The sequence below is a fragment of the Pseudorca crassidens genome, chromosome 10 (assembly GCF_039906515.1).
Source record: "Pseudorca crassidens isolate mPseCra1 chromosome 10, mPseCra1.hap1, whole genome shotgun sequence".
Taxonomy (NCBI): Eukaryota; Metazoa; Chordata; class Mammalia; order Artiodactyla; family Delphinidae; genus Pseudorca; species Pseudorca crassidens.
The window spans coordinates 19649443-19675392 of NC_090305.1; the positions used below are offsets into that span (position 1 = coordinate 19649443).

Consider the following 25950-nt stretch of genomic DNA (forward strand, 5'->3'; position numbering starts at 1 on the left):
TTTATCATCTCTGTCACAACTATTCAGCTCTGCCTTTGTAACAGAAAAGCAGCCATAGAGGTACTGGTGTGTTCTAATAAAACTTTATTTACAGATGCTAAAAGTTGTATTTCATTTCATGTGTCATGAAATATTCTCCTTTTGGTCTTTTTTTCTTCAATTATTTAAAAGTGTAAAAACCAGGGCTTCCCTGGTGGCGCAGTGGTTGAGAGTCCACCTGCCGATTCAGGGGACACGGGTTCGTGCCCCGATCCGAGAAGATCCCACATGCCGCGGAGCGGCTGGGCCCGTGAGCCATGGCCGCTGAGCCTGCGCGTCCGGAGCCTGTGCTCTAGGGCGGGAGAGGCCATATTGGTGAGAGGCCCGCGTACCGCAAATAAAATAAAAAAATAAAAGTGTAAAAACCAGTCTTAATTCATGGGCTTTAAAAATAAGAACAACAGGCCAGATGTGGCCCATGGGCTACTGTCTGCCAGCTGCCTGGTCTCTAAGACTAAATGCCAAGAACTGTGGCGGGACTGGACACAGGTTCTTTGGGTTAGTTAGTTAATTTAATAAGAAGGCATGTGATATCTTTAATGAGCTCTACAAAATTACTTATTAAAAGAGCTCTGTCTCCTGGGTTTTTAGATCTTACCAACTGCCCTGATTTCAGAAATATCTGAATATCAGAAAAAAATGGAAAAAGAAGATATATATGGACATCTGATTCCTTGCAGTTCTTTATTTTTCCTTCCAAATTAACCAGAAATGCAGGAGAAACTGGCAGACAATAACTTTCTTTTGTTCAGATGGTCTCATCCAACTTATTTTGGTCTCAAGGAAGACTATTTCTGGGTATTCTAATATCCCCCAAATTAGAGAACTGTTCGTAGTCTGATTGTGCTTTATAGGTTGGTTACTTGTTTAGAACTGATAGTCTGAGCTGAATTTTTAAACATAGATTTTACTTAGAAAAGTCCAAAATATTAATTAACAAGCTTTTCATGTATAATTTTCATGATTACAGTAATCATCTGGATAATATTGAGCAAGCCGTTATCCTTATATCCTTACACCCATTGTTATAAATATCATCATGAGCTAGGCTTTTTAGAAAATCATAACCTTTTTCTTTTAGAATAATTTTATATTTACAGAAGAGTCACAAAGACTCTTTTTACTCTTTTATTTACAGGGAGTTCCCATATTACTCTCAGCCAGTTTCCACCAATGTTAACATTTTATGTTACTGTATTGCAGCTGCCAAAATAAGAAACCAACATTGGTATAATACACTACTATTAACTAAACTCTAGACTCTGTTTTCACTTGTGCTAGTCTTTTGACATAAAATCAGAGTAAGTTGTTTACAACTGGGCTACCATTTTATAATAAAGCAGGTATAAAAATTAGTAATTAATTTAGTCTCTAGTTAGATTAAAAGTAGATTACAATCATAGGATATTTCTTTTTAACTATTCTTTCTCCTCTCAAGTATTTTAGTAAATTCATAAGAAAGAAGTCACGTCAAGATTATTTTATTAAAAAATTCTGATTGGGGTCCTTTAGATATTTGAGAGTATTTAATATGTAATATGGAATGGAAAATAAAAAGGGCAACTGTTTTATTTTATTTTTAATTAACTAATTAATTTTATTTTTGGCTGTGTTGGGTCCTCGCTGCTGCGCTCGGGCTTCCCCTAGTTGCGGCGAGCGGGGTCTACCCCTCGTTGCGGTGCGCGGGCTTCTCATTGTCATGTCTTCTCTTGTTGCGGAGCACGGGCTCCAGGTGTGTAGGCCCCAGTAGCCGTGGCACATGGGCCCAGCAGTTGTGGCTCGCGGGCTCTAGAGCGTAGGCTCAGTAGTTGTGGTGCACGGGCCCAGCTGCTCCGCAGCATGCGGGATACTCCCAGACCAGGGCTCGAACCTGTGTCCCCTGCATTGGCAGGTGGACTCTCAACCACTGCACCACCAGGGAAGTCCCTGTTTTATTTTTAAAAGCCAACGAAGTCTAAAACCAGTGCATTTGTGACTTCCTAATAACATCATCTGTTTTACTTCTGTTAAATCTGTAGCTGCTACAGTTTTACCATATTTGGTAAATAAAAGAAAACTAAAAAGGAAACTATCTTGCTTTAAACTAGTTCCTTTTTTTAAAACTTTTTTTTCCAATAGTAAAATATATGCTTATTAATGCCCATCTTACACACTAATTTATCTTCTGCATTTTGTTGATTTAAACATCCAGTTTTCTTATTCTATTTAAACACACACACACACCTTACTAAAGGACTCAGCTTGCCTCCTTCCTTGTTCTTTACCTGAGACATCAGCACTGTGTACTGGTTCTTTTTCTCTCCTAATCTCAAGGTCCACTTTACCTCAGTTTAGGCTTAATTCTCAGCAGAGGTGTTGTCTCCTTAATAGCAATGAACACCTGAATGGAAGATTTACCTATCATTCAGGTAGCACAGGGACTTGCTTTTCTCTTTTGTTTATGGATTAGCAATCCATTCCCTAATACTTAAAGGATTAGATGCAGTCCTTTCAAGCGAAACAGATCGATTAACCCTGTGAAGCACTAAGACCTGAGATCAAGGTGCACTGTGTGTATTTGGGGTTACCATGTATACTGTGTTAGTGGGGGTTGCAATTGTCCACTTTATGTGTGGAGATGGGTCTTTACCATGGATAGATGACATCCCACAACTTTATAATTGAGAAAGATGATATTCTGCCTTATTTGCCATCAAATCTTTTCCCTAAGGCTCTAACATGCAAAATCATTTTTGCTTTTTACCTACATTCCTTCCTCTGAATAGCTTCGGGGTATGGTTTTTCAGTCAACACCCAAAGGCCAGAACATTCTCTTGAGTTATCCCACACAAAGCAGATTTTCTCCATCCTCTTACTGATGCCTGATATTCCTTTAATAAGCGACAAAATGTTTTAGTGCTTAATTGAAGACAAAGGATGGAGCTGGAGTCATTTAGAATGCCTGGTTCAAGGGGCAAGCGGCAAGCGGAATTGGTGAAGGGTTCTGAGCAGGGACAATGAAAAGCTCAGGAGGAAAGGGAAGAAATAGAAGGAGCAAAAGTGTCACGAAGAATTGCAAATTGTTCAGTTAAAAAAAGCTATATGCAGAGAGATCAAAAACATGGCTGTTAAATCTGGGTAGAGGGTATACAGGCTTTCACAGTACTAGTCTTTCCATTTTCATGTATAGTTGAAATTTTTCAAAATAAAAAGAGCATGAGAAATCTGTGGACAGGCCATATACGTGTGTTTGAAAGATTTCTTTCAAAAATATTGGGAGGTATTCAAATACAATGTGAACATAAAATTACAACTGCAAAGTTTTGATTAAATGTTCATAGTCATACCTAATGGAATGCAGATCATACTGAGATATGGACTTACTGAATTGTTCACTTGAATTATTTTTCCAGGTACCTTGGCATTTATTTTAACTAAGGGAAAAAGGGTACAATGTCTTCATGCAATACATATTTGGTTCTTTAAATAACAATTGTGACAAATAGCAGAAAGAATTAAGGAATGCTGCACTTGATACCCATTCAAACGCCAAGGTTTTGGGTTTTGATAGTTAAAGAAATGTTTCAAACACTTTTTGAAATATTGAATACTACAGTAGCCAATACTAGAACATGCCCTTGGTGGGCATAGAAATGCAGTTTAGAAAAGGAAAAAAAAAAATCATACAGGAACTACTCAATTTCTTTAAAATCACCGAGCAAGGAAAGCAACATTGAACTCCACATACTAATTTTGTACAACTTGTATATAGTACCTTGGCTTCAATCCAAGAGCAAAAGCTAAGACTCTCCCCTATTTTGGGTGAACAAGTGAATGGTAAACTTAGATGACTTTTCCCTCTGGATTTTACCTGGGAGTAACCTTTTAAATTTTTTATCTGAAAGAAGGCAGGTTTGGCACATTTATACTTATATCACCACCATTGACATTTCTTGGATCACAGGAAGATTCTTTTTTTTTTTACATCTGATACATACAGTACAGCTTGGAGCTCCTGCTATGCGAGTCTCAGAGATCTTCAGCTTATTTTGTGCATCAATTTATGTAATAATCTCATTCATATTGGTCTCTAGTATCATTACTCCCATCACCATTTCTATTCCTGTCTACATGGAAAATTAAAACCAGTTCACAGACACTTTCAAAAACACTTATCTAATGTTCCAAAATACTTGAATTAGATCTAAAATGCCAAGTTCACTCTCTGAAGAATCCACATGGAAGACAAAATATAATGTTATATAATGTCTACATGTCAGTTTGTCATTAGATCCTACAATTAATAATCCTCCTTCTAGGAAATTACATTTTCATCTCTCTTAGGTACCAAATGGAAAGCCTCCTGATGATTTGCTGTTGCGTATCTTTACCATAGGGCTGGTAGAACTTGGAAAGTTCCCATGTGTATGATTAGGCCACTCAAGCTGGCTGCTCTCTCGCTCTCTGTACATTACCTGCTCCACGGGCGCCTGCTTCACCTACACCCTACTCACATGACTGACCTTCCTACATACTTGCACCGGCGCCAGCTAGTCACTGTTCTTATCTTAGATCAGAACATCTACACCTTGTTAGTTTATCAAAGGGGCAATGAGAGGTATGTCCCTCTGCTATTTCCCCGGTAACTGGTAAGCCAACCCTAAGTCAATTCCCCCTGTAACTGGTAACCTCTCTCTTCCCCCGGGAACGAAGACTACTGCCATGTCCTGCCCATCGTCCGCCACACACAGTTGGGGTGTCGTTCCAGCACCGTGTGAGATCCCCCTACCCATTAACCACTGATATCTCTGTCGCTGACTCTCGGCTCCTTCTCAAGGATGGGCAAGTACAGGGCTTGTAGGCCTGCAGGGTGCAGCCCAGCACCATGGGTGCTGAAAATGAGGATTGCCTTTATCTCGCCTGGGCTGAGCAGGGCTGGTCCGGCGGATGCTGAGAGCCAGGGGCTGAGGCAGGCTAGAGAGCCTCTCCTGGGGACTGTGCTGGCCATTCTTTCCCCTATTTGAATTTCTTAGTTACCTTTTGTTATTGCTATGGACTTTTCTTGTTTGTTTACTTTTTTTTTTTTTTTTTGCCTCACCACACAGCTTGCATTTTAGTTCCCAGACCAGGGATCGAACCCCAGCCCCCAGCAGTGAAAGTGCAGAGTCCTAACCACTGGACCACCAGGGAATTCCCATTTGTTTACTTCTTACTTTGAACATTTTCATACAAATAGGAGTGGGGATAATAAATGGGTATAGAATGGAAAAAAGTGGATATAATGAAACACCACCTACTTTCAACAGTTATCAACATTTTCCCAGTCTTGGTCCATGTATTCCTCACACTCTATTTTTTATTTATCTGGAGTAGTTTAAAGTAAATCTAGATATCTGTGGGGGGAGGGGGGTGGGGAGGTGGGAGGGAGGTCCAAGAGGGAGGGGATATAGGTATACGTATAGCTGATCCACTTCACTATACAGCAGAAACTAACACAATATTCTGGAGCAATTATACTCCAATAAAAATAAATAAATAAAAATTAAAAAAAATCTAGATAGATATCATATCATCTCACGTATAAGTGTTTTGAGGATATCTCTAAAGATAAGGCCTTTTTTTTTTTTTTTTTTTTTTGCAGTACGCTAGGCCTCTCACTGCTGTGGCCTCTCCCGTTGCGGAGCACAGGCTCCAGATGCGCAGGCTCAGCAGCCATGGCTCACCGGCCCAGCCACTCTGCGGCATGTGGGATCTTCCTGGACCGGGGCACGAACCCGCGTCCCCTGCATTGGCAGGCGGACTCTCAACCACTGCGCCACCGGGGAAGCCCAAGATAAGGACTTTTTATTTTTAACCTACCAACAGTGTCATCATCACACCCAACAGAATTTATAACGATTCCTTATAGCATATAATATTTTAAAGTATTAGAGTCTCCAATAATTCTTAAAATAATTTTGGTTGACTTTTGTGATATTCTTAATTGGCCTTCTGAAAACTTAACTAATACAATATTGAGGAAATATTTATCTTCCTATACACTCAATGTTTGTAGCCCCCCCCCCAAATTCATATGTTGAAACCTAACCCCCAACATGATGATATTTGGAGGTGGGGGCCTTTGGGAGGTGATTAAGTCATGAGGGTGGAGCCCTCATTAATGGGATTAGTGCCCTTATAAAAGAAATTTTAAAAAAAAGAGACCCTAGAGGTTAATATCCAAAATATATAAACAGCTCATATAACTAAAGTTAAAAAAAAACAAAACAAAAACCAATTAAAAAATGGGCAGAAGACCTGAACAGACATTTCTCTAAAGAAGACATACAGATGGCCAACAGGCACATGAAAAGAAGCTCAATCTCACTAATCATCAGAGAAATGCAAATCAAAACCACAATTTGATATCACCTCACACCTGTCAGAATGACTACCATCAAAAAGACCAAAAATAACAAATGTTGGCGAGGATGTGGAGAAAAGGGAACCCTTGTACACTGTTGGTAAGAATGTACATTGGTACAGCAAGTATGGAAAACAGTATGGAGGTTCCTCAAAAAGATAAAAATAGAACTACCATATCACTCAGTAATTCCACTCTTGGGTATTTATCCAAAAAAAACAAAAATACTAAGTCAAAAAGATACATGCACTCCAACGTTAACAGCAGCATCATTTACAATTGCAAAGATATGGAAGCAAACTAAGTGTCCATGAACAGATGAATGGATAAAGAAGAAGTGGTATATATACATAATGGAATACTACTTAGCCATAAAAAAGAATGAAATGTTGTCATTTGCAGCAATATGGATGAATTTGGAGGGCATTATACTAAGTGAAATAAGTCAGAGTAAGACAAATACTGTACGATACCACTTATATGTGGAATTTAAAAAATAAACTAACTAGTGAATACAACAAAATAGAAACAGATTCACAGATACAGAGAACAAATGAGTGGTTACCAGTGAGGAGATGAAAGGGGGGGAGGGGCAAGATAGAGGTAAGGGATTAAGAGGTACAAACTACTATGTATAAAATAAATAAGCTACAAGGATATATAATACAACAGAGGGAGTATAGCCAAAAATTTATAATAACTATAAATGGAGTATAACCTTTAAAAATTGTGAATCACTATGTTGTACACCTGAAACTTACGTAATATTGTACATCAACTATACCTCACTTTTTTTAAAAAGAGAGAGAGAGACCCTAGAGGGCTCCCTCGCCCCTTCTACCATGTGAAGACACACATGAACCGGGAAGCTAGTTCTCACCAGATACAGAATCTGCCAGCTGACTGGGCTTGATCTTGGGCTTCCCAGCCCCCACAACTGTAGGAAATACATTTCTACTGTTTATAAGCCACCCAGTCTGTGGTATTTTGTTATAGCAGCCTGAAGGGACTGAGATCATACTTATGCAATGGCCTTTAAGAAACTGAAGCTCAACAGGAAAAACTATCTGTGATAAAAGATAAATAACAACATCGGTGCCCAGAAAAAATAAAGAAATAAGGGTAAATGCTAAGTAAAAGCTCAAAAAACGTTTGGCATGACAGTACTGCCAAAAGTATGGGGAAACAAGTATTCTCAGTTTATTAGAGAGAGTGTAAATTGGCTAGTGTACCAGTCAGATGGCATGTTAAGAGGGTAACTGAAGGAAGATTAACGAAAAGATTATTTATAGAGATGTAAGGGTTGAGGGAACGTATCAGGGCTGGCGAAGCACCCAAGGACAGGCAGCTGCAGGAAGTGGTTGCCACCAGGCCTGAACCGGCAAGAGGAGGGAGCGGTAGCCACTGCGGAGGAGTTGCCAAACAGGCTTCTGGAAAAGGAATGCAGCCACTGCCTAACAAGCCTGGAGCTCCTTTCTCCTGCCCTTCCATCTGGTGCTAGTGTTTCTCACAGGGAACCTGATTGGAAGTTGGTGGGCAAAGGCACTGCTGATAAGAGTCTTCATGGAGGTAAGCCTCCTGGGGTACCAAGCAGAGTGGTGAAAGGCAGTGTACATTTAGAGGAGAAAGAGACTATCCAACACAGAAATAAGTTGACATTATCTATCAATTTTAAATAAACACCCTTGGATCTAGCCATTCAACTTCTAAGAATTCACCCTACAGAGAAACTCAAATGTAAATAAAGTTGGAAACTAAAAAATAGCAGCATTTTATATTTGTTGAGAGCTTACTATGCACTAAGGTGCTTTACATTTAATCCTTACAAGAACCCCATGAGTTTGGCACTATTATTATCACCATTTTACACTTGAGGAAGTTAAGGCTGGTGAAGCTAAGACATGGTCACAGAGTAAATAAGTGACAGCACTGGGATTTAAACCCAGTCAATCTGACTCCAGCATCTGAGCTGTAAGAGAAGCCACAGCAGCATTGTTTGTAAAAGCAGAAGACTGCATATAATCATAAATGACCCTGATTTGCGGACAGGGTAAACAAATTATGGTACCTCACACAATGGAATACTATGAAGCTTAAAAAAGAATGGAGTAAATCAATGTGTGCTGATACGAGAGTCTCCAAGATACACAGTATATATGAGGGAAAAAGCAAGCTACAGAACATAGTAGTCATATGTATCCATTTGTACGTAATAATGAAAGGTACACAAGAAACTCTGAGCAATGGTTTATCTCTGGGGAGAAGGTCTGGTAATCAAGGAAGAACTTTTCAGTGTATATCTATTTTTTCTATAAATTTATTTATTTATTTTTTGGCTGCATTGGGTCTTCGTTGCTGTGCACGGGCTTTCTCTAGCTGCAGCGAGCAGGGGCTACTCTTCATTGTGGTGCACGGGCTTCTCTTTGCAGTGGCTTGTCTTGTTGTAGAGCACAGGCTCTAGGCACGCAGGCTTCAGTAGTTGTGGCACGTGGGCTCAGTAGTTGTGGCTCGCAGGCTCCAGAGCACAGGCTCAGTAGTTGTGGCACACAGGCTTAGTTGCTCCATGGCATGTGGGATCCTCCTGGACCAGGGCTCGAACCCGTGTCCCCTACGTTGGCAGGCGGACTCTCAACCACTGTGCCACCAGGGAAGCCCCCAGTGTATATCTTTCAGTCCTGTTTTAATATATATATTTTAAAATTTTATTTATTTATTTTTGGCCGCATTGGGTCTTCGTTGCTGCGCACAGGCTTTTCTCTAGTTACGGCGAGAGGGGGCTACTCTTCGTTGAGGTGCGCGGGCTTCTTGTTGCAGTGGCTTCTCTTGTTGCAGAGCACGGGCTCCAGGCGCACAGGCTTCAGTAGCTGTGGCACACGGGCTCAGTACTTGTAGCTCGCGGGCTCTAGAGCGCAGGCCCAGTAGTTGTGGCACACGGGCTTAGTTGCTCTGCAGCATGTGGGATGCTCCTGGACCAGGGCTCAAACCCATGTCCCCCGCACTGGCAGGCAGATTCCAAACCACTGCACCACCAGGGAAGTTCTAGTCCTATTTTAATATTTAATATTTATTTTTCAATAAATACATGCAATTAAATAAAAGCCACACACAAATACATGCAAACAGAGTTTGTAAAGTGCCCAGAACAGAACAATAACAGCTAACATGTATAGAGTGCTACCCTGTTTTACATGTATTACCTTTCAGTATTCAAAAGAACCCTATTAAGTGTGCTTTATTCTTACCCTCATTTTTTTATTTATTTTTTTATTTTTTATTTTTATTTTTTTTATTTTATTTTTTATTTTTTTTTATTTTTTTTATTTTTTTTTTAACTTACCCCCATTTTTTAAATGGAGGATCAAGGACACAAAGAGATTAAATAATTTGTCCAAGGTCACCCAATGTAGCAGAGCTAGTACTTGAACACTGACAATCTAGTTCCAGAGCCAGTGCTCCTAACTCCGTCTCAATAAATGATTATCGTGTTTCTGATAATTTGGCCGAAAGCAATATGCGCTTTTTCAACAGCTAGAGTGTAGAGATGGTTCACTTTAACCCATAAACAATCAAACCTTCTACATTTTTGTTTTGTGTTGTTTTATGAGTTGTTACCAAGTCTGGTCTCCTCCTTCCTGTATTTGCACAATTTTTTTTTAACCTAAAAACATCTCTTTACATTTTTTCTAGATAAAATGTCAACCTGTTGATTTGGGATTGAGATTCCAGCTGTGAAGATAGTTGGGAATCTTTAGCTAAGCCATTGTGTTAACTATCCCTTCTAGTTAGGGATAATCGTTAAACCTTGTAAGCACACTTTCTGTGCCAACATGTAAATTACTGACATTAAAGAGAATACCACAGGCGCAAAATGAAATCACTTGTGTTAAAGCCCATGATACCAAAGAGGTAATTTGTCTGGGGCCTCTCCATTCCCCCACTCCGCCCCAGAGGAAAGAAAGGTAGTCTGCATGATAAAGACCCTTGCTTACCACAGCCCACTCCCCACCCAACCCTAAGAAGAAGTCCTTGTCCCAAAGAACCCATTCTTTTCTTTTGCTAATGACTTTCTTGTTCCACCATCCTTTCTATAAAAGCCTTCTATTTTGTACCACTCCTCCAAGTGCGATTCTACTTGCTAAATGGGATGCTGCTGGATTCATGAATCGCTTAATAAAGGCTATTAGATCCTCAAATGTTTTGGTTGAATTTTATTTTTTAACACTGAGAAAGGTGCCAAATAAGACAGTGATGGGTAAACCCTTGTAAAGATGCCACCCAGACAAGTTGACTCTGATATATTAACTCATCAACACTGTTTGGATGGTTCAAACTGCTGATTCGTCTGTCAACATTTCTTCATCTTGTTCCCAAAGACAATATGATAGATTCTGCTCATCATTTTGCTGTAATTTCTGTTTTATTCAATCAATCTGCCACCACAACTGTACCCCACCATGCCCCCTTTTAAAAATAGACTGGATTGAAAAGATCTGTTTACAGACACATAATAGGACTTCTATCATCATTTCATTCTTACATAAGTCTTTGCAAACTATTTGTATAGTGGTGTTTATTCATGATTTTACCAAAAATTTAAATTTCAAATTTAGTGAAATTGAGCGGGAGGGGTGGGGGGGGATGTGTTGGAGGGCCCTCCTGGGTACCAAAGCCTTTTCATGTTCCCCGTTTCTTGTTTGTAGGAAAAAAAGCCTTCAGCTACACCTTCTCTGAGTTCCAAAGGGCAGATTCAAGCAGTTACTAAGTAAGGGAATGCAGGAACAAAGGAAAAGCAGTGAAGAAACAATAATGCTGTGATAAAACAGAGTCCTAGTTCCTCCTCAAGGGACATACATAACAATCTGACCCACATCTTTGAGTTGTTCTACAGGAACTAAGGCCCCCACCTAGGGAGAGGATGGTAACTACTTACTGAGATCCCAGACTGGTTGGAACCAGAAGGCTGATGATTGAGATTCCTGAAGCACCATCCTGTCACCTTACCATCAACCAATCAGAAGAAAGTCATACACCCTGCAGCCAGCACCCCAAATGTTGCCTTTAAAAACTTCCCTGAAAACCATCAAAGAGTTTGGGTCTTCTGAGCACAGCCACCCGTTCTCCTTCCTTGGCCCTGCAATAAACCATTCTCTGCTCCAAACTCCAACCTTTCTCTGCTCCAAACTTCGACATTTTGGTTTGTTTGGCCTCACTGTGCATTGGGCACATGAACTTGGGTTTGACATTACCAGTCCCTGGTTTGAGAATTAAATTTTTTCCTCTTTTTGTGAAAATTTGAGATTTTTCCCCCAGTTTTTTTTTGTTTCTCCGTACAGTGACTCAGCACACATGTACCAATTCCTACAGTATCCCAGGAATGCATTTTGTCTAGTTCCAGACACTTAAATTCATTTAAAACATCTGTATTATTATCTGATGCTCTTACACACTCTTTTATTGTTTCCATTTTTTTCTTTGTTAAAACTTTGCAGATTACTAAACCTAGCTTTACAGAAAAGAAGAAGAAAAACAATTGGCTATTTTCCTTGCTTATTGTTATCTCAGCATTTATGCTTACTCCATAAAAGCAGCAAAGAATACTGCTTTTTCTGTTTCTTTTTCAATTCAAATGTACTTTTAAAAGCCCTTTCCCTCAGGATGGGGTGAGGGGACTGGAGAAGGTCCTTTTCTCACCTCCAACTTTGTTCGCCTCCTAGAGGAGGCTGCTACGGATCTGGAGTCAGAAATAGTGAACAGGATGCTTCTGCCAGAGGGAGAGGTCATTAGAGTTGGCTTTTCTCTCTAGCTTAGTTGGTGCCTTCAGTCATTTGCTCTTTTTCTCGCTTCTATTTACATAAACCCTCAGGCATTCTCAGTTCCCGCCTGGAAGAAAGATTTCTGTCCTGAGCCTCAATTGTGTCCTGCAGCTGAGTTTACCGGACAGCCCTGCAGAGACAGTTATAGGAACCCACTAAGAATGAAGGGGCACCTGGTGTAGTATCCTATATGCTGTGTCTTGCATGGCTCCCTGGAGAACCTTGAAGCTGAGATGGCTTGGCCGAGGCAGGGTTAGATCAGTCTTACGTCCTCAGCCCAGGGCCTGCTTCCTAAATGTGTACCTGAGCAGTCACTCAGAAGGGCCCTTTGCTCGGTTTACTGCTCTGCTGTCGCCATCTTAAAACTACTCATAATTTTTTAACAAGGGGACCTGCACTTTCATTTTGTACTGGGTCCCCCAAATACGCAGCTGGTCCTGACCCAGGCTAATCACTACCTGCACTCAATCCCACCACAACTTCTAACCAAAACCTTCAGCTTCTTAAGGGGGAGTATATAACTTTCAGTTTGTTCTAGGTTTTAGCTTTTCAAACACTGTTCATGTAGGCTTTTGCTAACGTTGCATTCATTTTGAGGAACGTACTCTGTCTTTCATCTTTTGTATAAATCTTTAAAAATGCTGAACTCCTAGGAAAACTCTTTGTACTCACAATGGTTCTTCAGATGGCTCTCTTCTCTCTTCATTCTCACTGAGATTATTCACAATTTAGACTGGAGCTTATGTTTCTACTTTTCTTAACACTTTTGGAGTCCTAAATCATGGGGTATATTTTCTTCTTTTCACTGAATTGTTTTTCAGTGCATTTTCCAAAAATCTGTTTCATATCTAACCTATAAATTCCCCAAAGAAATAAAGATGTATTGAGCAAATCAATGACACAAATAAGGCATCATATAACTTCCCCTAATTCTCCTTTCACTTGAGGGCACCTGCCTTAGCTCTTTTCAAAGCCTATTTGATCGTACCTTGCTTGCCCACTTGTCCCTTTTCTTTTTCACTCATGTCGATGAAAAATTAATCAGTCGATCCAAAAAAGAAATGGGAAATTTTATGCTAGCCAAATTTGAGGATTATCACCTGGGAAGAGCATCTCAGAAAGCTCTGAGAACTGTTCTACCTGTTAGAAGTCGAGGCACAGTTATATAAGTTTTTTGAGACAGAGGGCTGTACATCAAATGACATATTATTGACAGTTTACATAATCCAGATCTAAGCGGCATCAGTGTGGGTCATGTGACCTCTTACAAGCCCAAGAAAGGATGCTGTCTTTTAAGGAGTATCTTGTTGATACTGGGAGAATGTTGCCCTTTACAGTTGAGCAATGGGGGAGGTTTGGTTGATGCATAATGCAGATACACAATGCACACTGAGGGGAGAGAGGAGGCCAAAGGGCAGAGGTGTTTTTGCTTAAATTTCTCGTCTTGCAATGAAAATATAACTTCTCTTTCACACAGGTAGAAAGAAAATGAGTCTTTCACACACCCCTTTCAAAATGATTTACCAAGTCTCTTGCAAGAAAATAGCCTTAGAACAGTAGAAGTAACTTCATTATCTCTAACAGATTGCTTGTGATTTCTTTTCAGTTCAAGAATGTGTCAACTATGTAGAGCAAAGTTCACCAAACTATGGTCCTCAGGCCAATTTGGGCCCATGGCCTATTTTTGTCCTTCCTGAGAGCTATGAATTGTTTTTATGTTTTTTAAGGGTTGTAAAAACAAACACTATGCAATAGGGAAAGCCTAAAATATTTACTATCTGGCCCTTCACAGAAAAAAAGTTTCCCAGCCCTTGGTTTACAGAACAGTAACAATCTGCCTTCCCTCCCCACTGAGGTCGTAACAGAAAAAATGACTCCAAGCTTTAGCAAAAGGAACTTGTGGTCTTCAACCTCCTCTGGGTCCTTCATCCTGTATTTCCTTTCAGTTCTGTCTCACTCTTCACAGCAGCTATTTCAAACTATTTCTCCTGTGCTGAAGAGCACTCTCCCGAGCTCTGTACTCTAAGGGCAAGGAAAGTAGCCCCAGGCAAAGCATTTTCCTCGTAAATCGTTTGTGGTTTGCGCCATTTGCCGAGAAGCCAATGCTGCTGCCCGGCCAGGAGTCAAAAGTAGCCGGGGGAAAGGCAGAGCCTCCTCTTCCTCCCCCGTCCCCCTCCTCCGAGAGGGTACAGTGGAACTCTTCCTAACAGGGATGCCCATTACAGTGAATACTGGCACACCCACCCAATCAAACGCTCTCTCAGTGAGGACAAATGCTTATGTGAACTCAGATTATCCAACCAATTATCTGAGGCCTGCTGTTCACCCCGGTTTTAGAAGTCCTGGGACCCAGAGTGACTGGTCAGCTGCTGAGGTGGTCTCCTACGCTATTTCTGGATCCTGCCCCTTCGTGCAACATAATCCCACCTCCTTCGGTGCCGCTTCCAATCTGTGCGAGCCTTAATAGTGCACTTTCTGCTACAATCACCACCCGCGTCAGCTTCCCCTTATCTCGCAGATGGCATTGCTCCTACCACCTTGCTAAGCCTCCTTTGGCTTTCCTTCTACCACAAGGGCAGAATCTCAGTGGCCTACCAAGGGGGAGGGGGAGGTGCCGTTGCCCAGGTGCAGGCCATGAAGGATGTGTTGTCTGTAGCTATTTAAAAACAAAACCGCTTGGTTGGTCTGCTTTTAACCATCCCCAAACATTGGCAATGCTAAACAATCTCAGATAAAATACTCCTTGCTGGAAAAACTCTTTTGCTAGTCAGTTCTAAACAATTAACGCACTTATTGTTGAGCTTGCATAATATATGTGTAAGCTTGAAATGAACACATTTTTATTACTCCTTCTTTAATAAACATTACATTCTAGCCGGAAAGTAGTTCAGAGAACTCCCAGCCACAGAGTGGGCATCCAATACACCCAGCCTCAGCCACAGACAGTTGCTTTGGAGAGTCCTGTTTCTAGTGGAATCACTGGAGTTCCCTTTAGGTACAGTTCCTGTCTCTAGTCCGTGGGATATTACAGTCTTGCTTCTAAACACTAGATTCAGAATAAATGATGGCACGTTGATTGTAGAGGTGGAGAAACAGAACTTGAGTTACTTCAATTCTGTCATTGTATATTTGACCATTTGGGATTTTTATGTGTTTAAAACATAAGACAATGAACAGTGCAAACTGAAAAGTGTGGTATTTTTGTTTGGTAAGTACAAATTTTAGTTCATACTTGAAATATTTTACTGAATTTGAGTAAACTCTTTAAAACTGACATTTCTTCTTTTAAAATTAATTGTTTAAAACTGGAGAATGACTAAAGAACATATCCACATCAGTGGTACAATTCAGTATTCTTCCTAAATTGTACCTTTGCATGTAATACAGAAGTATTAATGCATTACTTTTCCCTCTTTGTACTGTAATTTTTTTAATTAAAATTTTTTTTACTCACATATGTACAAAGTTCAATAAGAGAAAATTTTTACTTTCTGCATTTACCTTCTGCCCATTTAATTATTTGTTTCATTTCATGATTCCTGAAAATAATGTGTTAAAAATGACCCACTCTAAGATGTAAATCAAAACTACAACGAGCTGTCACCTCACACGGATCAGAATGGCCATCATCAAAAAGTCTACAAATAATAAACACTGGAGAGGGTGTGGAGAAAAGGGAACCCTCCTGCACTGTTAGTGGGAATGTAAATTGGTGCAGCCACTATGGAGAACAGTATGGAGGTTCCTTAAAAAACTAAAAATAGAGTTACCATATGATCCAGCAATCCCACTCCTGGGCATATACCCAGAAAATACGAAAACTCTAATTCGAAAAGATACACAAATCCCAATGTTCATGGCAGTACTCTTTGCAATTGCCTGACATGGAAGCAACCTAAATATCCATCAACAGATGAATGGGTAAAGAAGATGTGGTACATATACACAATGAAATATTACTCAGTCATAAAAAAGAAAGAAATAATGTCATTTGCAGCAACATGGATGGAAGTAGAGATTATCATACTAAGTGAAATAAGTCAGACAGAGGAAGACAAATATCGTATGATATCACATATGTAGGATTTTTAAAAATTACACAAATGAACTTATTTACAAAACAGAAATAGACTCACAGATATAGAAAACAAATTTAGGGTTACCAAAGGGGAAAGGGGCGAGGGAAGGATAAATTAGTTTGGGATTAACAGATATACACTACTATATATAAAATAGATAACAAGGATCTACTGTATAGCACAGGGAAGCATATCCAATATCTTGTAATAAACTCTAATGGAAAAGGATCTGAAAAAGAATACCTGAATCACTTTTCTGTACACCTGAAACTAACACATTGTAAATCAACTATGCTTCAATTTAAAAAGATGATCCACTCTAAATAAACTGTGGTACATCCAGACAGAGGAATATTATTCGGCACTGAAACAAAATGAGTTATCTAGCCAGGAGAAAACACGGAAGAGGCTTAAAGGCATATTACTAAGTGAAAGAAGCCAATCTGAAACAGCTACATACTATATGATTCCAACTATATGACATCTGAAAAAGGCAAAACTCTGGAGAGTGTAGAAGGATCAGGGGTTGCCAGGCATTGTGGGGGAGAAGGGGGTAAATAGGTGGAGCAAAGAAGACTTTTAGGGCAGTGACAATACTCTGTGTGATATTATAAAGATGTCTACATGTCATCGTACATTTGTCCAAACCCACAGAATGTACTCCAGCAAGAGTGAACCCTAAGGGACTATGGACTTTGGCTGATAAAGATGTGTCAGCGAAGGCGCATGAATTGTAACAAATGTACCACTCTGGTGGGGATGTTGATCATGGGGGAAGCTATACACGTGTCTGGGGCAGGGAGGATTATATGGGAAATCTCTGTACCTTCCGCTCAATTTTGTTGTGAATCTAAAACTGCTCTAAAAAGGCAAAGTCTCATAAAATAAAAAGAAGGTCCACTCTGGGTGTCTAATAAGCTCAGTACACCTCTGGGTGACCCTCTTCCAGTCCACAAGGCTTTACTTCCTGTGCTCTCCCACCTTCCCAGATGCCACCCTTGCCCCACAGCCTCATCTGCCTCTCCCCTACTACCCGTGACCTTTCCCTGTCTCCTTTGCAGCAGCATTTAAACGTGGTTTAAATGTTCAGTCGTTTTCCTATCTGGATCTTCCCTTCACTGCCAGATTTCTTGAGTTTTCTGTCTGGCTCCACGGGTTCACCTGCTACTCTAGCCTCAACCCACTGCAGTGTGGCCGCTGCACCCACCAGGCCACTGAATCTTTTCTTACCAAGTCTAATGGCAACTTCTTATCGATAAATTAATGGTCACTTTTGACTATTTCTTAAATTACTTGACTTCTGACAGTCGATCAATGCTAAGTTCTTAAATGCTCGCCTCCGAGATACCACGCTCGCCTGGTTTCTCCCGCCTCTGACGTTGCTGATTCCCAGCCTTCCTTGCTATCTCTTTTTACTCCGCCTGTCTCTTAAGTATCTGAGGTCCTCAGGCTTAGGTCTTGAGCCCTCTTATCTCCCTCTCCACAATCTCCTCAAGGGATCTTATTCACCTTCAGAGTGAGGACACCTGGGCTCGAAGAAGTGGCAGATCTATCCAAGGTCACACGGTATGACAGCATCAGAGTGACAGTTATGTTTAACAAAAGTCTACTGTGTGCTAGGCATTGTGTTGGGCACTGGGGATACAGATTCGAATAAGATGCTATTCCTCCCCCTCCAACTTTTGCAACCTGGATGGCCCTTCACCTCTCCCATTCCATCTGCCCCCTCCCTATCTAGTGTCTACTTATCCTTCACAAGTCAATTTAGGATGCCCCTTCACCTGGGAAGCTTTTCCTGACGACTCCTAAGCCTGGCTGGGCTCTTTCCCCCTCCTTTGGGCTTCACAGCACCCTCTACTTACTCCCTTGCATTTCTCATGTTGCCTTGTAATTATTTACTAATCTGTTCTTCCCCACTGGCCTCCATTTCTTATAGTTTTAAGATCTTTCCTCTGCTTGAGCTGAAAAGAGCAGAGTAAGCCATGTTACTAGGAGCCACACCAACTTTTCCACTTTTCCAGAAAGGCCAACTGCCAGGGCAATTGATAGTAATATCATTGAGGGCAACAGACTGTGTCTGCGGGCACCATCCTACCCCCAACACCTAGCAAATTACCTGGCGTATGGTAATTGCTCAGAAATTGTTTGCCTTATGAAGAATGAATGAAGAAATAAATGAACCACTTGACTTTATGCCAAATATTGGAACAGAACTTTGAGAAATGTCCTATTTCCCAGGCAGAGAAAAGATAATGAGTCAGAAGGTTATTCTGTTTGAAGGGAGGTAAGGGGACTAGCAGACTTCTGGAAGTCTCCACCAATCCAGCGATTCTGAATTTGATTTAATATAGCCCATGTATGGGGAAATAGGATCTATTTTTGTTGTTGTTAAAATTCTGAAAAACGTTACTTTGCATAGTTATTAATGAAAATCTAGTTTGCTCGATAGGTGAGAAAATCAATGTAGCATATAGATTGTTAGATGAATGAGTCTTTCCAATTCAAGTCCTGCTTTTAATTAGATTAGAGAGCACTGCCACCTAGTGGGTAGTAAAAAGATTCTTCCTGAAACTATGTGCCATGAATACTGTTTGGTAAATTATTGTGAATAAGGTTATTAATATTCTGAAACTGAATCTAAGCAAGCTATTTCAGGAAGAATCCTGTTGTCCCGGTACTTACTTTAACTTGGGAGATCTGACTGACTGCTTATCATGGAGTCAACATAGATTCCTAATAAGCAAAGTTCAAGATTTCTTTGACATTTCTTGTCCTTTGAATACATCCCACTAAGAGTGTAGGGAGTACTATGTTCAAAACGTACTTGAATTAATTCTTTTCTCTATGTGGTTACATTATCAATTTGATGCACAATTAGAATTAGTTTAGGGTTTGCTTTTGTGCGTTCATTTTCATTTAATTTTTTCCAACATTTTACTATAAAATTTTCAAACATAGAGAGCAGCAGAAAAAAATTTAAAGTGAACACTTGTATACCCACTGCCTAAATTTACCATTAACATTTTAGTATATTTACTTTATCACATTCATCTAAACAGCTCTGTATCCATCCGTGTATCTTATATTTTTGAAACATTTCAAAATAGATTGCAGATACTGGTACATTTCCCACTATATACTGCCACATCCACATCAATAATAGAGTTTTTGATTTAATTTTTTTGCATTTGTAAAACATTTAGAGAGTTCAAAAATTTTATATAGACTCAAAAGACTCACTCCCATCCTGTTCCCCTCTCCTAAGTAATGATTTTCTATTTTCATCAGTTTCTTATTTAGCTTTTCTGTGTTTCTTTTTTAATAAATAATAAGCAAATACACACACACCTATATTCTTATTTCTTTCTTTACTAAAGGTAGAATGCTATATATACTCTCTTACTCTACTCTTTTCATTTTATGATATATTCTAGGAATTCTCCATCTCAAAGAGCTTCCTAATTCTTTTATTATGGTTTCATAGTACTACACTGTGTAGAGAAACCATAATTATTCAACCTGTTTCCCATGGGTGTGCAATTATAGGTTGTTTCCAGCACTTAAGTATTATAAATAAATAATGCTATAGTGAAAAGCCCTGAGCACATGTTGTTATAAATGTATAGCGGTATATCTTCAGAGTAAATTCCCAGAAGTGCAACTGCTAAGTCAAAAGTCAATGTGGGGCTTCTTTGGAGGCGCAGTGGTTGAGAATCCTCCTGCCAATGCAGGGGACACGGGTTCAAGCCCTGGTCCGGGAAGATCCCACATGCCGCAGAGCAACTAAGCCCATGTGCCACAACTATTGAGCCTCTGCTCTAGAGCCCACAAGCCACAACTACTGAGCCCGTGTGCCACAACTACTGAAGCCCACGTGCCTAGAGCCCGTGCTCTGCAACGAGAAGCCACTGCAATGAGAAGCCCACGCACTGCAACGAAGAGTAGCCCCCGCTCACTGCAACTAGAGAAAGCCTGTGCGCAGCAACGAAGACCCAACATAGCCAAAAATAAATAAATAAAATAAATTTATATATATATAAAAAGTCAATGCATATATAGACACTGTAGAAATGCATTGCTGCATATTACCAAATTCCATAGGGCTTTTATCATTTTGCACTGCCATTAGCCATGTATGAGAGTGCCTGTTTTCACCAAGCCTCACCTACAGAATGTTCTATCAGTTTTCTGCTGTGTAGCAAACTGTGTAGCAAACAGCTACAATCTTAGTGGCTTAAAATGAAACATATTTACTATCTTATAGTTTTCGTGTCAAGTATCTGAGCACAGCTTGACTGGACCCTGTGCTCAGGGTCTTACACAGAATTAAAGGAGGTGTTGGCCAGGCTGTGTTCTCATCTGAGGGCTCTACTGGGGAAGAATCTGGCTCCAAGCTCATTCAGGTTGTTGGTAGAATTCATTTCTTTGAGGCTATAAAACTCATGGTGGCTTGCTTCTTAAAGGACAGTAGGAGAATGTCTCTACCTTCAAGAAAGGTCTGAACCTTCTGCTGAAGGGCAACCCACTGGTTAAGTCAGGGCTCCAGGATCATTCCCCTTTTGATTAATTTAAAAACAACTGATTTGGGACCTTAAATACATTCATAAAATTAAATTGTCTTTGCTATATAACATAACCTATTCAAGGTTATAACTCCAGAGGTCAAACATCATGGTGGGGGGCATTTTAGAGTTTTTTTTTTTGTTGTTGTTTTTTGTTTTTTGTGGTACGCGGGCCCCTCACTGTGTGGCCTCCCGTTGCGGAGCAGAGGCTCTGCAGCCATGGCTCACGGGCCCAGCCGCTCCGCGGCATGTGGGATCTTCCTGGACTGGGGCATGAACCCGTGTCCCCTGCATCGGCAGGCAGACTCTCAACCACTGAGCCACCAGGTAAGTCCCTGGGGGGCATTTTAGAATTCTGCCTACCACAAGGATGTTGTCAAGTCTTCGAATATTTGCTAACCTGATAGGTGAGAAACGGTTTCTCAGTGTTTTACTTTGCATATAGCTTCTTATGAGTAGAGTTGAGTATTGTTTCATATATTCAAGGACCATTTGTATATCTTTTTCTGGGAATTGACTGTTCCTGTCTTTTGCCCATTTTTCTATTGAGTTGCTGTCTTTTTTCTCTTTCAATGTTTTAGAACTCTGTAAATTAGAGAAATCAGCCCTTTACCTGTGAAATACATTGCATCTATTTTCTCTCAGCTTGTCATTTGTCTTTTGTCTCCAAAAATTGATTGGTGCAAATATTTGTGGTTGCCCAGGTTTTTATGGTCAAGCACTTTGCACTATTTCTATCTCTTCACCCGTTTTAAGTTAATTTTTTTTTTTTTTTTTTTTTTTGCGGTATGCGGGCCTCTCACTATTGTGGCCTCTCCCGTTGCGGAGCACAGGCTCCGGACGCGCAGGCTCAGCGGCCATGGCTCACGGGCCCAGCCGCCTCGCGGCATGTGGGATCTTCCCGGACCGGGGCACAAACCCGTGTCCCCTGCATCGGCAGGTGGACTCTCAACCACTGCGCCACCAGGGAAGCCCTAAGTTAATATTTTTAAAAGATGTATTATTGAAAGTTTCAAACACATATGAGTTGAGGAAACAGAATAACGAATCCTCATGTATTCATATACACTGACTTCAACAGTTATCAACACTAGGCCAATCTTGTCTTATTTACACCAAAGACTCTCGACTGGGGGTGATTTTGCCCCACAGGGGATATCTGTCAATGGCTGTTGACATTTTTGATCATCACAACTGGGCAGTGCTCCCGGCAGCTAGTGGGTAGAGGCCAGGGATGTTCCTAAACAGCATACAACGCACAGAGCAGCCCTCCATAACAGAGAGTTATCTGGCTCAAAGTGTCAATGGTGCCCATGTTAGAAAGCTTAACTTATACCTTTACGCTTCCTTCCCACAATGATTATTTCAAAGAAAATATCCAATAGGTAAACACTATTTACAGATAAAGTCATTACAGTAAAAAACATAATACCATTATTACACCTAATATCTTAACATCATAAAATATCCAGTCAGCATTCAGATTTCCCTTATTATTTCATTTTTTTTTACATTTGGTTATTCCACACAAGATCCATGTATTGCACCTGTTATTACGTCTCTTTGTATTCTACAAATCCTTCCTTCTGCTTTTTTTTTTTTTCTCCTTCTCATCTTGCCATTTAGTTGTTTAAGAAACCAGGTCATTTGTCCTGTAGCATTTCCTATACTTTGGACTTCGCTGATGGCATCCCCATGGTGCTTACCACATTTCTGGCCCCAGTATTTCCTTAAACTGGCAGTAGATTTCCAATTCACATTCAATTTGGGGGTAAGAATACCTCATGGGTGGTGCATTTATCTTTAAAGAAATTTCCAGGAAAAAGCCAGTGAATCTTTGTTTCTAAAGGTAACTTTGCTGATCTGGAAAATAAATTCTGAACTCTTGACATTCTCATATTAGAGGATTTCAGAGCAGAGTCTTTAGAGCTCATACTCTCAGCAGTTTTCTCAGATGGCAGCTTCACCCAGGATGACGGCCCTTCTAGGCACTTACCCAAGCCTCAAGAGTCCCATGTAATTTTCCTGCCTACAGCCCAGTGCCTAAACGAGATGACCTGAGACTAAGATGAATGACTTCAAATTTCCTGACAGCCTTGAACAAGCTGTATCTAGTCTCTTGGGGATAAAATAATAAACGCTACCCTAGGGAGACAGAAAAGACAATCTGATTTAAAACAAGGTGTTCATCCTACTTGTCAGAAGTAAGGATTTAGTCAGAAGCAAGTTCTAAAGGGGATTAAGGGTCTTTCTATGTGCGCATACAGGTGTGCAGGGATCAACACATCCCAAAGTCACTGGAGTGGCAGCCAGTTAGAACAACTGCCGTCCTGCAGATTCATGTGTAGAAGGAGACTTTGCTGAGTAAGCTACATTTCCAAGCTTCCTGTTAATACCCAATAGTGCGTGTGACAGGATTCTGCAGAGGCCATCAGCACCCAGCAGCCAGCAGCTTCCCAGGTGCCACCGGCCCCCACATCTTGGGCAATATTGTAGTAGAATACCCCTCTGGTCTCAGGGGAGACACCTCCCAGGGAATAGCTCCCTCTGGCACCCTAGAGGGTGTATCTCAGGCAAGTTCCAGAAGGAAGATTTCCAGCCAGTTCCCTGGGTGCAGCACCACAGGGGCCTCCCTGCCACTGGCATGCCCTCTCCAACAAGGTCTAGATCTCGGCTGGGGGCATGGGGTCTGCCTTGGATGCTGTGTTCTAGATGCAGGAACAGGGGCTGCTCCTTATATTACACTCTTGAGAGTTCTCTCTGCTTCCTTGGGTGCTGAGATAGAGCATCTAAGGAATTTCCTCCTTTCTGAGATCCAGATCTCATTGGAGAGGATGGAAAGGACAGTGGCAGAAGTTGCTGTGGTGCTGTGCTGGCGGAACTTGTGGGAAAATCTTCCCTCTGGAACTTGACAGTGAATCTGGGGCCGAGAGGAAATAAATCGATACCTGGCACACATTCTGACACCAGCCCTACTGTTCAGTTTGTCTGTGGCATATAGAAAAAATAATTTTGTTAACTTTGCAGGTTTTTGTGCTGATGAAAGTGAAATGGCACATGTGAAATGCTGCGTAAAAGATACAAATGTTAAGATAGGATTAAAAATTATTTGGCTGTAAGGATGCCTGTCCTTGGTTTCAGGCTCTCCGATGCTAATTTTGTTGAATTTTCTCAGGCCACTTGAAGCTTTTCCTGAGCCCAAGCTCTGTTTCTGCTTTGGTATCTGCTGAAGCACAGTCACTTGGTGGCAGGTAAGTTGGTTCTAGCCTCCTACAGGTGAGGGGTTCTGTCTATATTCTCCTTCAGCACCCAGGCAGCCTCTCTCAGGAACTGGCCTGTTTTATTTTCTAGCGTTATTGTATGATTTACACACAATAAAATTCACTTATGTTAAGTATACAGTTTAATGAGTTTGGGTAACTATATACAGTCTTGTAACCACCATCACACTAAGATATAGAGCATATCCTTGACCCTCAAAGTCTCCTTGGCCTCAGCTACTTTTGATCACTTGAACTACATCCTTGCATTTTCCACTTTCAATACTCAGACTCCCTTTCTGGGCTGGTCACCACGTTTCATTTTTCTGAGAAACATCCCTGTTTTTGTCTATTTTGCAGAGTAGACGTAACCGACAGGTTTAGAGTTCAATAACTAAAGAGTCTTTTCCTGGCTCAAATGCAAAGTGTCCATCATACGCTTTTTCTTAGTCTTTTTACCCCCACCCTCAAAGTGTGGTGATCTTTAATGATCTTGTTATATTTTTTAATGCCCGAAGGAGACCTCCTGGGGTAGCAGCCATCCACCGTTTTCCAGGAACAGCCCTTATACCTGGAGTGGGGTGAAGTGGCATGTCTATGGGACAATGCATCACACCACCTCCCACCATATACATGTCTAAGCCAGAGCTTATTGGACCACCTGACCCAAGCAGAGTCAGTCAGATTCTCGTTCCCAGGAATTTCAAGGGTCGACCATAGGGGCACAGACTGTCATTGGAGCTGCACTGCACTATGGGAAGATCCTGGAGACACAATCTAAGCACTCCTGCTGTTGATCAGAGTTGTCCCCATGGTTTCGTCCTTTCCCATTCCATGAACTTTCCCTTTCTTTCCTGAAGTTAACCAATTAATGTCTGTTGTGTGCAATCTGAGATATTTTACTAAACTGAAACCTCTACTAACTGGTACAATTTCCCCTCAAAGTAGAAAACAATTGTTCTCTTACTGGCCGACAGAAACCTAGTCCCAAGAGCTACTGAGAAGGGAAGTATAATGTAGCTTACTTGACCAGGCTTCTTCCTGTACTGGGAATCCATCTACCCAGAAGGTCTCCTGCCCTTTCTGAACACAAGTCTGACCACTTTTCTTTCAGCCAGTCTTAAGCCTTTTCCCTACCTCAAGATTTTTATTGTTTTTTTAAATATATGCTATTATTTTCATTCATATTTCCTAATGTCTGTGAATAAAATTCTATGTCTCCTGTATTATTTCTGACAAATGTGTTACTGGAACACATTTTATATGTTCAAAAACATAATATAACAGGACAGACCTTCCTGAGATTGGTGACGTATAATGTCAAAAGTTAAATTTGGGCCTCATATATCAAAACTTACTTAGAAATACTTCTTTTCATTGAGAACAAGATAAACAGATTTTTCAAAGAAAAGGGGTTTTCTCCTCTTGAGAGCCCTTTTAAAATGCAGGAGCTGCTTAGCATTGCTTCAAATACAATAAAGTTGAAATGAAATGACCATAAAAAGGAAAAATTACACAAATTGCAGAATGGCTTAGGTAGTTGCTTTGCGTTTGGTCTAGAGTATATGCTGGCTACTCCCACTCTGAAGTGAGGAGCAAGCAGCTGAGAAAGGTAGAGTGGGAAAGCTGAAAAGCTTTCTGTTATGGGTTGAATTGTGTACCCCCCCAAATTCCTATGCTTAGGTCCTACTGCCGCGTACCTCACAATGTGACTTTATTTGGAGACAAGGTCTTTACAAAGGTAATCAAGTTAAAATGAGAAAATCAGGATGATCCTATCTTAATCAGTGTGGGCTGGTATAATAAAAATACCAG

General features: G+C 40.7%; 1 protein-coding gene across 1 annotated transcript in view; it reads right to left on the reverse strand.

The window, feature by feature from the left end:
- Positions 1-355: 355 nt before the first annotated feature.
- The window catches only part of ARMH2 (armadillo like helical domain containing 2), a 53113-nt gene continuing 27518 nt past the window's right edge, over positions 356-25950 (reverse strand). Inside the window, exon 4 of the transcript XR_010946701.1 lies at positions 356-2909. The gene's annotated coding sequence lies outside the window, so the exon portion shown is untranslated. The remainder of the gene's footprint in view (positions 2910-25950) is intronic.